General features: G+C 35.1%; 1 protein-coding gene across 1 annotated transcript in view; it reads right to left on the bottom strand.

Moving 5' to 3' along the window:
- Window positions 1-13532, bottom strand: part of LOC145292104 (serine/threonine-protein kinase Nek10-like) — a 150866-nt gene extending 137334 nt beyond the window's left edge. The window contains exon 1 of the mRNA XM_080138192.1: window positions 13462-13532. The gene's annotated coding sequence lies outside the window, so the exon portion shown is untranslated. The remainder of the gene's footprint in view (window positions 1-13461) is intronic.
- Window positions 13533-15183: the final 1651 nt, after the last annotated feature.

The following is a 15183-nucleotide window of genomic DNA, read 5'->3' as shown; positions in this document are numbered from 1 at the left end:
TTAATAAAAAAAATGGATTATATTTGGTTGTAAAAAGATTTTTTCAAATTATTTTAAGTGTTATAAAGGTTTGTTTTGATTTATTAGAGGATTAGGGGTAATTTTATTTTTTTGTTAGTTTTTAACGCATACTGTTTGGAATAGAACCATTTTTTTAAAAAGAAGAGGGTAGATTTTTTAAAATGTTTAGTTGTTTCTTTTTTCTTTAAAAATTACTTAACCCAAATTGTGATAACTTCTTTGCAGAGAAAAGAGTAATGGTTGGAACTTGACGTTTTTAGGTTTTTTGGGTTTGGTTGGTTATTCTTGTTGTACAGCATATCAACCTTTTCAGGTTATTTAATGCCGAATCCAGTGATTTTGAAGAACAATTTTTTAATAGAATATATTTGTTTTTTCAAGTTGGTTTCTATTTAACCCATCGTTGGGACTCTAACAAGTACTATGACTCCAGGTCAGTGTGGACCTGGGAGCAATGGCAATTAAAGGATGGCTCCACACTCCCTAAAGTCCGCAAGCTGGGGTCTCACCATCGGATATTAGGTCATATCCAGGACCATTTAGGGGTGAGGTGGGGATAGTATAAAAACAGCAAGGCACATCCTGTAGAGCAGGGTTCGGTAACTCATTTGACCCCACAGACTGAATCGTGTTATATGTCGCAGGCTGGGCAAAGGTCATTCATTAAAAATTAAAGAAAATTACATATGCAGACTCCTGCCAACCTAAATATTTAAAAGCATAATAAAAATTAACAATGAGAAATCAGAAAAACTAAAGAAAATCTTAAATTAAAAAACTCCTAACAAAAATTAGATTCCTTCAGGAAACATCAAAATACTTCATCATGATGAATAAAAAAAAAAAATCAACCAAAGTAAAATGGATGAAATTATGATGAATATGTTTGAAAGTGTTATTGAATATTGCAACAGAAATGAACGATAGATAAATCGAACACATACACCTATACATACGAATACAAATAGTTACAACCATAAATACTTACATACATACACGTGGTATCACCCACACATTTATGAAGCATCTATAATATAAATCTCACTTGTCTGTTTAAATGTATATATGTTTGTATTTCTCGCAAAAACTTTCAACAGAAGCAACGGATTTTCAGAACATTGGTATCATTTTGAAGCGCGACCCTTCATACGACAAATATCGAAAAATTGGCCCAAAACATTAATTCCCTCGCTCTCAATTGGGCACTTTTCTACAGGGAGGGGTCGCTTTTTACACCAATATTTGCGAAAGTCATCGCCTCTTTTCGATTGTCTAGCCTTAATTTAAACCTACATCACTTCCAGTTTGACGATGGGCGCAACAGCTAACGTGTCACTTTTTTTTCATGTTCTTTTCCTTCTTTGTGCCACAGGTTCGAGCCTGCCTGCCTACTATAACTTTTTTTTTTTGTTCAATACACATCTACAAACACACGGGCAATGCCGGACACCCAGGTTAGTGTATGTATAAAGCCCATATCCAAGGGTCATAATAAATATGTATTCATTATTTGACATTAAACATAGGCAACGCGGTAAACTAAGTCTCATGAAACATAACTGGCAGATAGTCTTATATTCTTATTGCACTGAGATATGTAGCCATTCTATTGAAAATGGCCTATAAGAAATTTCTATTTGAAGGACACCAATATAATAAAACTGAGAAGTGTTGACAGATCTGCATACCGACATTTAATCACAGGTGTTGAATTATATACAAAAATAATTTATATTAATAATAAATGAATACAGTAGTCAAAAAATATTATTTATTCAATTGAAAACATTGTTGGAATCATTTGTTTATAAATACACAGTAGCGGCAGTAAGCTATCACTAACAATAAAAAAATTAATAGGAAACTCTGATTTTTAGTAATTGAGAGTGTTTCAATATTCGGTTTAAAACTTGTTGATACTAAAAACAAAACATAAAAATTGTTTTAAGTCAATTTTGTTCTCAAATTGTTCTTAGTTTGCTTCACATTGATATGGACTGTAACACTGTTGCTTACAGGCTAAGTTTGATAGTGAGAGTGAGGTGTTTGACATGAGTTTTAAGAGAACCAAGATTTTGGGGGAATGATAGAATATGTCCTTATTGCGATATTGTAGAAAAAATGTAATTTCTCAATGAGGTAAGGTGGACATTACATACTATAGGGTCTAGCTTGATATATATGGAAATATCGCAGTCAGCAATGCAGCTTGTATCAAGCAAGGGCCCACTCAGGAAGGTAGATAATTGAATCGCTTGTTGAGACAATGAAAGAGGTAGAAAGGCACCATGAGGAAAAGAGAGAGAGAAAGCGAAGGAGAATTAAAGAGAGATATGGATTAAGAGAGACGAAGAAAGAAAAGAGATTCAGTAGAAGAAAGAAAAAAAGAGAAAGAAAATGGAAGAGAAAAGGTAATCTCCAAACGATAGAGGATGAAATGCTAATCTCGAAAAGATGGTGGTTGGAATTAGAGTTCCATAAAAACCATTGTGTTTGACAGATGAAAAAAGGACTTGCTTACTGGCTGTCGAAGTGTACACCTCAGCTTTGGGCTCAAAAGAGCTAAGCTAAAAAGCTCTTTCTCCTTTTACTGAGACACCATCTGAAGGAATCCAAGTTGAAAAATGCCTGCATCTTGAAACCATTAAGAACCAGAATAGCTTAACTTTCCTTTGCACAAAGTGTACTTAAAATGTCTTATGAATAATTATTCTCGTTTATAAGAAAATGATCTTGGAGTTATTGATTATTGAATTGCTTTGATTTGAAAACAGTTATTTACAGCGCTGACACCACAACCATCCCAGAGTGCATGGAGAGAAGTGATATACCAGCCATTTAACAGAACATCTATGAGAAGAACTCAACCACAGCATCTGGCGACAAATGGCCAACCAACCAGTTAAAAGTGTAGCCACACAGACTTGGAGTTTTTTTTTTTAGTTTTTTTTACAAGGTAGTCACCACTTATCAAGACCCGGAAGCCACTCATGGATAAGGGTTATTGTGTGTACAGTACGTTAGTGTAGGAGATTTGGTAAAGTGTCTTACTTAAGGAGGCGGTTCATCAGGAATTTTTTTACATTGGACTTGAAGACATCCAGGTTGAAGTCAGGTGGGAAACAGGCAACCGGAACAGGCGTGCACTTCTAAGAAAGAAGCTTTGTTCATGGAATCTACGTTTTGATTTTGGCACAGATAAGGAGTGGGGAAAATTTTTGACAGTGGTTTAAGCTAGGCGGGTATTTATCATGAAAGATTGGCGAAGAGGAAACAGAGATTGGAGTTCAGACGAGCACCTGCCATGGTAGTAACGATAAAACAAAGACAGGCTCGCAACGGCTCTCCTGTGGGAGAGAGGTTGCAAGGAAGAGAAAAGGGCATCACCCACTAGGCCAAGAAGTCTATTTTGTACTCTGTCAAGGCAGGATAGGCTGTTTTTAACAGCTCCTGCTCAGATGTGGCAGCAGTACTCCATCCTTGGACATACTTGGCTCTTATACAAATAGAGAATTGCATAAGGGGTGAGATATCTTCTGGAGCGGTAGAAGGATCCCACCATCTTTCCAACGACATTGGCAACTGACTTGATGTACATGTTCCATTTCAGGTCAGGGGTAAAGGTCAAGCCCAGAAGCTTATCAACACATGGAGCTTCCCCTAGACGAGAGCCACCCATTTCAATTGATGCCAGATGAGGATCAGAGCGTTGATGATGTAAAGATAGGAGCTTGGTTTTAGATGCATTAAAAGTAACCAGCACCTCCTCCCCCACTATATCACACGCTCAAGATCAAAGGAGAGAGAATCAGAGAGAACTTTGTCATTTACGGTCTTTGATGTGTTGCCATAAATGGCTGTGCCATCAGCATAGATGTCAATGAATGATTTAAGTATGTGTTTTTGGAGATCATTGATGTATATCAGGAAGAGAGTTGGGCCTAGTATGGACCCCTGAGGGACTCCAGCATTAATATTGAGGGCCTCTGATTTCTGCCCATCAACCACTACTCTTATGAGCCTATCGGAGAGAAATGATTTTATGACCGAGAAAACATTTCCAGTTATACCGTAGCTGGAAATCTTGTGAAGTAGGCCCTTATGCCATACCTTATTGAAGGCCTTTGATATGTCAAGAGCAATTGCCCTAGAGAGGAAACCTTTGTCAAGAGATTCGCTAATCCTATGAGATATAACAGTCAGCACATCTACTGTAGATCTGGCAGAACGAAAACTATATTGCATGTACCTAAGAAGGTTATTTCTGCTGAGGTGGTTGACTACTACTCTATTTAATATGGATTCCAGCAGCTTACTCATGACACACAGGAGACATTGGTCTGTACTGAGAGGGAGATGACTTATCACCTGAATTCTTAAATACAGGGCATACTGATGAGGTTTTCTAGGGTGTTAGGAAGCACTTCTCTTTAAGGCAACACTTAAAGAGTTTTGTAAGTATGGAGGCAAGTTCTAGTTGAAGCTTTTTCAGCACAATGATTAGAATACCATCAGGGTCAGTTGCTTTACTGGAATCAAGATTCTTGATTAGCTTGGCGACATCACGCACAGATATTTGTAATGTTGCAGAGCGTGTTGTCCGTTATAGGAGGAAATACGGGGAGTTGATGGCCTTCGTCGCATAGGGTAGAATTAGCTGCAAAGTTCTTGGCAAATAGTTTGGCCTTATCTGATGCTGATGAGATGACATCAGGTCCATTGATGATAGTTGGGATAGAACGCACGCTTCTGTTCAGGATCCTGTTTGCTATTTGCCAAAATTGGTGGGAACCAAGACGCTGCTCAGCTACTTTGGATTTAACGGACTGAGCATATAGCTCTCTTGCATTTTTTATTACTCTTTTTCAGTGGTTGCTGGCAGTCCTGAAGGCAGCTTTAGTCCCAGTGCATCTATTACGTTGGTAGCTATGGAAAAAGTGATTTCTGTGCGCAATGGCAGCAGCACATTCTGGGGAGAACCATAGCTGGCTGTTAGGTTTTTGTTGGAATTTTTTGGATGGTATAAATCGGTCTATGCCTACAATTAACCATTCGGTCAGGTCGGATACTATGGAGGACACATCCTTTTTAAACATGGAATGCAGTGGTAGATCGGATATAAGTGTACGGAAGCTATCCCAGTCAGCGGTAGAGTATCGACATAGGTACATCTCCAGACTTATTGCATTTCGTTTTTATCTTAACTGATACAACCGCGTGGTCGGAAGATCCCAGAGGAGACAAAACAGAACTTGAACATAGCTCAGGGGAAGTTGTAAGAAAAAGGTCTAGAAGGCTAGCATACTGACTGGAAGTATCGGGCACTTGGGTGGGTTCGTGGACAATCTGGGTGAGGTCATAGGCAACGGCAAAATTATGACAGAACCTCCCCTTATCATCTGTCTTGTTAGAGTGGGTCAGCCATTCGGCATTGTAGACATTGAAGTCACCACAAATGTGGATGTTAGCTGAAGGGTGAGCAGACAGGATATGGTCAATTTTTTCAAATATGCTCTTAAGGATAGTAATTCCGCTGTTGTGGGGGCGATAGAGAGCAAATATAAATGCAGTGGTGTAAGCAAGTGCAACCCGGAAGCACATATAAGGTAAATTAGGGTCTTCTCTGGAGATATCCCTACCATCTTTGATCTATGCACATATTCCATGTCCATGGCGATCTTGGGGGTCAGATTTAGATGTTAAGTTAGAGTATCCTTTAATTATGAATTTGTCAAGGGAAGCGGTCGGCCTAATGCCAGTTTCGCTTAGGAAGAATATGTCTGGTTTTGTCTCCTGTAATTGGGTTTCAACCTCTGGAAGGTTGGAATGGAGATCACTGATTTTGGAGGAGACATGGTAGTAGGGGTCTACGTTGGAGGATGGGGTCCTAGGTTTACACGTGTTATTTTTCTGGAGGTATTTCATGTTGAGGATTGGGATTTATTGAACAGGTCGATAGACTTGGTTAGAGCAGGACAGAGAGGGAAGGTAGAGAAAAAGAGTGGAAGATTTTTTTTTGTAGCCATGATAAGGTAAAGCAGTAACAATTACCCACTAGTATGGCATAGAAAGGCCCCACTCGAAACTACTGCATGGTCCAGAGTCCATTCACCAAATGGCAATACAGCAGCCCCAGTATTTTGCACCTGCTGATAGCACAGCCTCCTTAGTGGTTAATCCAAAGTTTGGGTCCCTGACTATCAGGCGGATAACGTCAGCCCAGATGAAACATTTACCTCCAGCACCCTTACTAGTGACATGGCCACAAGGATAGACATAGAAACAGAAAATTTCCGACATCTCAGGCTACTGTTCATGAAGTACTGTCGTCCTGGAGAGCAGCTTTTTCTTCACCCTTTGTCAGAAACATCACTCATTGGAAATGAGGACTGAGGGGCAAATAAGAGGAAGCGAGAGTAACGAGAACTGCCGATAACGCATCCACAATGCGTTGTCTACTCTCCATCTAAAAAAAGGGGGGGGTGTAAGGACTTATTAATATTTACTTAGTACAAGTCCGTCACTTTAATTCGAAATTTAAAATGTTTTAAGATAAATTCCTCTCCCCTAATTACGAATGAAATGAAAATGGAATAGATATAGGTTACTGTAATTTCCATTTAAGAGTGTTTAGTTTTTCTTCTTCCAAAGAGACACATACAAACAAAGAAATTATAATGACAATTTAGCATTGAAATAATTTTAAAAATACCGGTCGGGAGTTTCCACGTGTTCAGATTTTCATTAAACTGATTTCTTCTTTGCCAAAAAGGCACCGCTATCATGTTCGAAAGTTTTCTACTGACTGACACTTGTCATTCGAGTTTTGCTGCTATGGCGGAAGTGGTGAAGAATGGGTTATGGTGGGTGGGATGTTTTCGTTTATATTTATATTTAATCCTAAAATTTGTGCACGTTTTGTGTGCTCTGAGCTTCAGAGCAGTAGTTCCAGTGACTAGTAAGTATCTATTTACATTTTGAAGGGTTCATCACTAAACTAAGATAAGAGTGTAGCCACATGGACTTAGGGTTAGCCCCTGCATTTAGGGACTGGAGACAGCCTGGTTACACTAATTGGTCCCGTGAAGCAAGACTGTGAAATTCCCCCATCTGATTACAGTACTTCCAAACAAATACACAATCTTTTTTGCAATGGTCATTAATTTGAAATACTTTCTACTTGGAAAATATATTTTGCATAAAAATTAATGAATGAAATATCTTTAGAATTTTTAACTTTATAGATCATCATGCTGCAATTCTATCAATTTAATTTGAAAAAATTCAGATACTGTTTACACCTCCACATCAAATTGTGTAGCAAACAATTTGAAATCATTTTATACAGACAAAAGCCAGCAAAATGTGATACAAATTTGTTTTGCAAATCCTGAATTACATTTACAAATAGTTTTGAATCCTGTGGTTTTCTCGCTGAAGGGAAATAAATATCATTTTTTTTCTTTGATGTTACCACAACACAAGTTTTTTTTTGTCAAAGGCAACAATATGATTATACATCTCATTTATAAGCTGAGTTTTACTTAATTTTAAATGATTCAAATGAGTCAGTATATTATCCACAATGAATTCTAAAAGATATGTAGTTATTGAAAGTATAAGGCTCCCTCACATAAAAAAATGAAAGTTAATTATGAAGTAAATAAAAAAAAACGTACCTTTCTTCCTTGAATAATCTTTATACTGGAAGTTATATCAATGGTTGATAAAAGAAAACAAATCAATTAACGCTTAACATTTTCTTAGCCTTTACACACACAGATACAGAAAGAAGATGTCTGTTTATTCACATGGTTACAAATGAAGAGAGGGACACACGTCATATATGCGTTTTTATACAAGCAATCAAAGGGAGACAACTCAGAGTTACCCAACGTTTAAAGCACATATAATCAGAAAACAGACATGTGGAGACAACTTTTCAAGCATTAAAAACATGACTGCAGTTACAAACTATTTCACATTGACAATTTCAACAGAAAATGATTAAAATTTGATTTAAAACAGAGTAAAACAGAAAAGCATATACAATGAAATCTACTCGTCTGTCTTTCTCCCCTCTCTTTACTTCTTTCCTCAGATTTTATATTTTATATATATTCTATCTATCGATTCAACATAATAAGAGTAAAATTATATTATAGCACACACTTCATGTAAACATGTGAAGAATAATGCATGCTTAGACACGGAGGCATGTCAGGCCACGGGATCAATATGCACATTGTTGGTCATGCAATGATGTCATGAGTTCTCAATACAGTTAGAGCTTTAGGTCAGTCAGGGAGCCAGTGAGTCAGCCAGAGGTCGGACAGGGTCGGATAGACAGAGCTGACATCCGCCTTGGAAGTGAAGGTAGAAGTTCAAATAATGTAGAAACTTTGAATTCCTTGATACGAAGCCACTGACCGGTTGAATGGAATAAACGAACATCATGATATTTTTGTAACTGTCGTCTTCGTGTTATGTCATTCAACAAGAAAGGTATTGTGAATTTATATTATAAGACTTGTGTTCCACTCATCTGTATTATAAGAACTTTGTGTATAAACTCATCTAAGAATGGGTCTCTATCATCTTAAGAATGTGCCTCCCTCTCAGTATCAAGAAATAATGAATATTCCTTCATTATGATAAAAGACTGATAAAAGACTCAAAAATATATGTGTTAAAGAAAGATAATGTTTATAAAAACACTCCCGGAACTGTCAAACTGTATAAATTACAATATCTCTATCAATCTCTCTCTATATATATCAATCCCTCTCCCATCCAAAGTGTAATACATGTCACTATTAAAATGTCCCTGTCTGTATTAAAAATGTACCCTCCTTTATATATATACACTGTCACTATCTCTCACACTGATATGAACACTAATACGAACAGTCATCCCTTCTAATAACACCCTATGCAACACAGCATCTACAATGTTCAAAGTGGACTTCTATATTGTTACATGCACCCGTTACATTAATCTAGGAAACTGGGCACCATTTTATGTGGCATAAAATATTTACCGAGTGCCCTACTGCATTATTAATAATATATTGCTTCAGAGTTTGTTTCAGATTATTAACCAGGGTCATAAATAACAAAGCCGTATTAAAAAAGTGTGATAAACTTATTTCTTTATCGCTCATTGTTCTGAAATTCATTTGATTTAAAACCAAGTTCAAGCTAAATATAATGAATAAATCAAAAACAATTTCATAAATGAAAAAATATAAAACTCAGGAGGCTTCCAGAGCGCTATTGAAAGTAAGTTACTAAACACCCACCCCCTCCCTCCGAAGAGAAAATATTTTATTAAGTGAGCATGAAAAAAAACAAACAAAAAAAACTCAAGTTTCTAGAGTGACTGAAAACACTAAATAAGAGTAAGGAAGCCTCTAGAGCAATAATAAAACTAATTTTTTTATCCCCACTCTAGAAGAGAAATTATTGTATAAGAGAAATTATTTTTTTAAGTGAGCAGTGAAAAAATATAATACTCAGGAGGCTTCCAGAGCACTACTAAAACAAATTTTTATCCCTATCCCAGCAAAGAAATTATTTCTTTTAAGTGATCAGTCGAAAAAAAATTCAGGAGGGTTCTACAGCATTATTGAAAACACTAAATAAAATTAAAGAGAGCCTTCAGTGCACAACTAAAATTAATTTATAGTACCTTATTTCTTATTTAAAAATAAAACTACTACTTATTTCTTATCTATAGTATGAATCTCACCTGTCTGTTTAAATGTATGTATGTATATCTGCCTTTAACTTTCGACAGAGGCGATGGATTTTCATGAGATCGGTATCATTTTGAAGCTCGACCCTTCGGACGACAAATATTGAAAAATTGGCCAAAACCATCAATTCCTTCACCTTCAACTGACCACTTTTGTATAAGAACGGTCGATTTTTTCGCTGACATGTTTTTGCAAGTCATTTAACCCTCGCATTCACGATATCGCTTAAAAGGCGTTATTTCGACCCCTCCCCATGACGTCACAACTACAATAGGCACATCGGTAAAACAGTTTGGTTTTTTCATCTCTTTTTTCTCTGGTGTGTTATGGGTTCGAACCTGCTTACTACTTCTATTTTTTTTTTTTTTTTTGTGCTCGCAATTTTCCTTTTTTTTTTTTTTTTTTGGCTCAACCAGCACTCTTACACACACCTCCACTTTCTTTTCCGCCTTCACGTCATGGGGTCGAGCCTGGCTGCCTACTACCACATTTTTTTTTGTCAACATACACCTTCAAACACCCGGGCACCCAGGCTAGTTTTAAAATAAAACTGCTACTTATTTCTTATTTAAAAATAAAACTGCTACTTATTTAAAAAAATAAAATTACTCAATGAATGTTTGTTTTTTTTTTGTATGCCCTTTTCTTTTCATCATGGGTAAGATTTTGTTTGTTCTATTTTTTTCATATAGCTAGAATTCTATACAAGTACCTTATTTTCTTATTTAAGAGTACCTTAACTTATCTAGCCTTTGGTGACAGTAATATGTTGTACATAACTTTTATTTGTAAGAAAAGACACTTTAAAATAAGTTAAAACACAAAAAAATGTATCCATGCAAGTAGAAAAATAATTTATCTTGCCTTTGATACATAAGTATGCAATCACCTGAAATGCATTACTTTAAAAAATCACCAATCTAAACGAGGAGACCTCTAGAGCACCAATAAAATCAAGTTTCTAACACCCATACATCTAGTTTATTAGTGTTAAAATATGTCCTCAAATAATGTGACAAACAAACCAACATTGTAACAAGCAGACACATGATTTTAGTCATTAGTCATAAATAACATAAAATTTGTTCACTCTATATTGGTAGATATGTATCTATCTCTTTACATGTATAAACAAAAACTTTAGTAATAAGTAATAGTTTTTTCACTTTCTATTGGTGTATACATACCTCTTACTCAGTCGCTCTCACTCTCTCTCTCTTCATACTCATAAAGAAACAATTTGGTAACTAGTAATACAAATAGTTATTTTTATTACTCTCTATTTGTGTATAGTGTCTCTTACTGTCTCTCACCATATAAACAAACATTTTAGTAATTACCAGTATAAATAGTTGTTTTATCACTCTCTATTGGTGTATACACGTCTCTCTCTCTCCAGATGTATAAACAATTTAGTAATTAATAGTAAAAAGAGTTTTCTTTACTCTCTATTAGTGTACATGTTTCTTTCTCTCTATTTCTCCTCCTACTTGTGCAATCATCTCATTGTATCAAATGTCTTAAAAATAAAAAAATCTTAAAGTTCTAAACAAAAGCTTTTAAATAATTTTTTCAGAGGTAAAATTTTAATATTATCTAAATAACAAAAGTGTGTAGAATGAAATAAGGAACATATTCTTTATAGGTTTCATTGACAACTATTCAGTATATGATGAGAAAAAATCAAGATAACATTTCAAAACATCAAAAAAACAATAGAAATTTAAGACCCTGCATGCGAAAGCGCCTATTAGTTAGACATGAATAGTAGAAAACATTTTGTGTTTTATGCTTTTGCACAAAGACAATTAGTGCTTCTACAGAATTTAAACAGGAGAAAAATTGTTATAAAGCTATAGTTTTTTAAAATTTTTATTTACTAAAAGGTACTTGTACAGTTAATCAAGACATTAAAAAATGAAAATATTGAAAAAAAGGTTATATTGTACGTATTCGTTATGGAACAAAGTTATCCGAAAAAATAATTTCACTTAATTTCATCAAGTAGTTTATATTTTACAGCAAAAAAAAAAAAAAAATAAATAAATAATAATTTGTTATGATACAGAGCAAAAGGTTCGATTTTTAGGAAGAAAAGCTAGTAATAAAGATGGGAAAAGAGTGTCGACGCTTTAACTGGAGTTATCTCCCCGTGGCGTGTTCAACAAATTTCATAATGGCTGACTTCAACGCACTTCAACGTGTTTTTCTGCTGTAAAATAAAAACTACTCGATCAAATTAAATGAAATTTTTTTTTTTTTTTTTAGATCTTCAGCCCAAAACGGATACGTACACTATAACCTTTTTTCGATATTTTCATTTTTGAATGTCTTCATTAAACTGTACAAGTACCTTACTAAATTATAGGATGCAAAAACAATTTCCAAATTTTTCTTTTCATGAAATGTTTCAAAAGTTTTAAGATGAGGATGGATTATTTGTATTATTTTGACAACGTTCCTAGCCTTGAATCTTTCTTCTCACAACGTTTCGGTCGATGTAACAGTCTATAGTTTGAGTATTAAATAAAATGTTCGGTTCAAAATTCAGTACAGATTACCTAGTTTGCCAAGACGCACCTGAAGGAAGTCGGAAGTTGCACCGGTCGAAACGTTGTGATAACAACACTCAAGATCAGAACAGTAGTCCGAATAATCCAAGATGTGGATTTGTTCAGCATATTATAACCAGTGTAGTGTGCAGTAGTGGTGTGGTGCAGTGGTGCACTGCGTGATGACTTTTTAATCAATAGTTTAAATGCTTCCATATTCGTTTCAAATTTCGTAGTTCATTCTTTTCCAACTTAGTAATATGATTAAAATGGCTGACGTATTTACGAAGAAACCAAAATGCATGGTGGTAGATTTAATTTCGCAATGAAATTCTTTTTAATTCGATTTTTAAAGTTTCGTTAGTGCCTATGCCGAATACTGCTATTTTATATAGGTTTTTCAACTTAAATTCAGTTTTTACGGTATCTAATTTATCAAATTTTGGTGCTAATGCAGAGAGTGATCCGATCTATTTTTTAAATCGTATTTCCAGGTTTAATTAAAGTTTTATGTTGGTTTTTTTTTTATTCAATTGTAAGGTTAAAGTACAGAATATGTACAAAACACCCTCCCCTCCCCTCGTTAACAATGGCTTTTTAAATAATAACCTTATTATTTCAGCACGGATCACTCTCTGCATGAGTACCCAAATATTTAGGTGAAAGTACAGAATAGTTATTAAACGCCCTCCCCTCCTTATATTAAGATCAGGTTTCTAAATAATAACGTTATTATTTCAGCACGATCCGTATTCTGTATAAGTACCATTTCGTTTTATATGTCATTACAATTACTCTTTTTTCTCAATAAATATTCCATATTCCATTAATAGTAAATAAAACAATAATATGTAAGTCACATAGAGGCGAGAGACACACGAGGGGGGGGGGTCACGTTCTTTTTATTACTACAGAGATTTATAAGTTTTAGTTGGTTTAACTTATTGGGAGGGGGGGGCTAAGGATTTCAGGTTTATGTAGAAAGTTAAAATTTGTATGTACACAAAGCTTGACAAAGATAATTTACATAAATATCCATGATCATTCTAAACTTTCGAACGGATTAGATATTTTCGTGTGTAAACTTGATAGAAGGAAAGATTGATTAAAAAAAAAATAAAACTACTTACGAGAGAGGAATGCCGACAGAACAGACGACTACTTTACCTCGCTACAAAAACACAACAACAGAAGAAGGGAGGTAATTCCCACAAAGCGCAGACAACTGTTGAACTTAGCATGAATATTTCTCGAATTATTTTTTTGGTCAGGAGCAAAGTGTAGTATCTGTTCTTACACTGTACTTTATTTTTTATGCCCTCGGTCAGTAAGGGAGAAATCCTTACAAACTGTGGCAATTTCAATTTTTGCTCCAATCAAGAGTACCCCTTTAAAAATGTGTCCTTGTGGGGAGGCAAGTAAATAAGGACAAACAGCGTTCGAGAAGAGAATAGAGAATGAAGTAAATTTTGGATATTGAAAATCCGTATTTGAAAATACTGCTTCCATCTGGGATGAAAAGATAAATTTTGACGGCATAGAAACAAGCAAAACATTTTTTTAGGGTTGACAAGCTTGCAGCAGAGTTGACCATTCCAATGTATCTTTTTCCACTCTCAATGTAGTTCAGATAGCTTGTGGAAACGTTTTCTTATGGCTAAAAATTATAAAATTGACCTTCAACCCTCTTTGAACAAGCGTACAACACTTGGGTTCAAGAATAGCTTTCCACTGCACAATACTCAAAACAAAAAATCTAGGGAAAAATATGTGTCAAGCCAAATTCACTAACTTGAGGCTGTCCCTGATCAGCACTCTTGCATATCTACTATTTGATTCACTGCTAAGAAATGTAGCCTGTTTCAACTAGTCTCTCCCTTTTAGACAGGGTCCAAAAAAAGAATCTCTAATCTAATAAGTCTTACACTATTGTAACGACGGAGTGTGATAACAAGGTATGGCCGATCCTCATTGATGCCCATGTCACATCAGCAACATGAATATGAAATGCGCACACCTCATCGTAAACAAAAAAATAAAACTGTCAGATTCAGCAAAATGGTGAAAAGGAAGTTTAACGTTTATAATAAAGTTTTATTTAACAATAAAGATAAATCATTTTTTGGTGGTGTATTTCAATATTCGTGTGTTTACACTCGAGAGAAAATTCAGTTATTAAATGATTTACGGGATGTTCATAGTTCTTGGAAATAAATCCTTGGAAATAAATGCTAGATTTTTAAAATCATGCATAGGTCGTGAGAACTTAATAGGCATTTCTTACATAGAGTCAGATAGAATTTGAGTAAAAGAACTGTAACAATAGATGAAAAGAGAAAACCTTCTCTGACTTAGGAAATCATCTTTTGTTTAGATAAAAAAAAATTTTTTTCTTTACAAAAGGAATTAAAATTTGTTACATTAGTTAGTTCAGTATTGTGATAGTTTTTATCCATAAATGTGTTCGAGGTGACAAAAGATTATTTTTTTTAGGAATTAATCCAGTGAGATTAAGAGTATTTAGGTGCATGGCGTGTGAACTCAATGATAGTGATTTTATGTCAACGAGATGGAGTCGAATAGCGAGTTGTTCATTCATGATACTGCATCCTGAACTGAACTGAATGGATCTCTGACTCAACTGATTTGGATTTTGCATGCAGTGTCTTTTATACGCTTCCAGGTGGCTTCCAGCGAAGGCTGTTCGAAAAAGATTTTAGAAAAAAGTTTTCTTCATGTATTGATTGAACAGAAAGTGAACACCCTGTCATGTAATATTGCTTTGTGTTACGTCTGCACAAAGAGACACAGCTTTACTTTTTACTTCTACAGAATTTGCATAGATGGATAGA

The sequence above is a fragment of the Euprymna scolopes genome, chromosome 13, assembly GCF_053919585.1.
Source record: "Euprymna scolopes isolate OS-2025 chromosome 13, ASM5391958v1, whole genome shotgun sequence".
NCBI classification, from domain to species: Eukaryota; Metazoa; Mollusca; class Cephalopoda; order Sepiida; family Sepiolidae; genus Euprymna; species Euprymna scolopes.
The sequence above is the reverse complement of the archived record's forward strand: the minus strand, read 5'-3'. Positions and strand labels throughout refer to the sequence as shown.